The sequence below is a fragment of the Theobroma cacao genome, chromosome 7, assembly GCF_053813885.1.
Source record: "Theobroma cacao isolate CCN51 chromosome 7, ASM5381388v1, whole genome shotgun sequence".
In the NCBI taxonomy this organism is placed as follows: domain Eukaryota; kingdom Viridiplantae; phylum Streptophyta; class Magnoliopsida; order Malvales; family Malvaceae; genus Theobroma; species Theobroma cacao.
This window is the reverse complement of record NC_142645.1, coordinates 15,637-17,500: the sequence shown is the minus strand read 5'-3', so window position 1 is coordinate 17,500 and position 1,864 is coordinate 15,637.

Here is a 1,864-nt window from a genome sequence, read left to right as displayed (position 1 = left end):
ATGCTCATAAAATTTAAACACTTCCATGTTACAAGAGTCTCTGAACATGACATAATGAAAAAAATAAGAAAGAAAAGTAAGAAATGCCTTATAAATGAGGAACTCTATTTTATGTGCATAACTAGTGATGCTACAATAAAATAGAGGTCGCCCACTTTTACAAAGAGACTGGTAGTTAAAAGAGCTGAAAACGAAAATTAGGAGTACTACTCCTTTACAATCATTTGAAGCGTACATAAGGAAAGGAAGTTTGATCGAGGCGTAGCATTCCTCTTAGTTTTCCTTGGGCAACTGTGAAAACTTGAACATTTTGGTGTTCGTGACCCCTATTGGCTAAAAAATCCGCTGCCTGGTTGCCTTCCCTGAAGATGTGAGAAAAACGAAAGGAAAAGTGGGATAGTAGCTGTCGTAGGGAAACCAATAAATACCTGATAGCGTGTGGCCCTCTATGGTTCCCTTGAAGTAATCGAATTACAGAAATAGCATCCATCTCAATCCAGAGTCTTCTTATGTTATAATCGCGGCATAAAATTAATCCTCTGTAGAGTGCTAATAATTCAGCTTGAAGAGAATTTTGAATCCCCAAGTTTTCAGAAAACCCGAAAACCATTACTCCAACATGATCTCGTAGGATTCCACCACCTGCCGCATTATGAGAATGCCTGGCACTACCATCCACATTCAACTTAAATTCACCAATTGATGGTTTGTGCCAAGAAAAGACTTTTGGAGGAGCAAGTGACTCTGCTTGTAATATTATCCCCCACTCTTGAGCGATCTGTTTATCCCCTTTCCACTGCCATTTCAATAGTTGTTGCCCTAGGGAAAGTTGTTGTATAAGCTTCAAAACTCTCCAAATAACCCGGTTAGGATACATCCCTAGGTTCCTATGCTTTGCATCATTACGTTCCACCCAGAGGAACCATAAAATGAATAATGGTACTAATGAACGGATATGACCAGGCTTACAGTAGTCACCAGAATAAAACCATGCACCAATAATCTGATTAATAGTACGTGGGTTTATAATAAAAATTTGGAAGAATTTGGCAAAATAATTCCAAACCTGTAGAGCAACTGGATTATCCCACATCACATGCATGATTGATTCCTCTGACCTGCAGCATCTACATCTGGAAGCTAATTGGAGGCCTTTAGATTTCATTTTCAGCTCAACAGGTATCCAATCGTGCAATAATCTCCATAAAAAAAATGAAGTGGTTAAAGGGACAGTTTTATGCCATATGAAGTTAAATACCGGATTCACCACTTTCCTTTCCCGGATTAGCTGCCATGCGCTCTTAGTTGAAAAATCACCATTAGGAGTAGGAGTCCAATATGCCTCATCCTTACTCATTGTATCGATCGGGATTTTTGCTATTTCATCCACTACCTCCTGCTGCAGAACAGTTTTTAATTTTTCAATATTCCAAGAATTATCCATGAAAAAGTCACAAACCTGTACCATTGAAGAGGTAAAATCTTGATTAGGGCTTATCAAAGGTGCTTCTCCCATCCAACAATCGTGCCAAAAGAATAACTTCCCTTGTCCAATCCGCCACCTCATATGTTGTTCTGTGATGGCACTGCTAGTCAGCATACGTTTCCAGGTCTGTGAGTCGTGTAGTTTTGGTTGGGTTTGCATAGGTAACTGTCCCCTACAATACTTCATTCTCATGAACCGAGTCCATAGACTGTCGGTAGTCCGAAATCTCCACCAAAGCTTCATACTAAAGGCCTCAAACACTTCTGCTAAGCTTCGGATATCTAAGCCACCTTCCATCACTGGTAGAGAAATTTTCGCCCATGAAGCCCAGTGGATTCTTTTGGAAGCTGCCGATCCTCCCCATAGGAAGCTATTAAA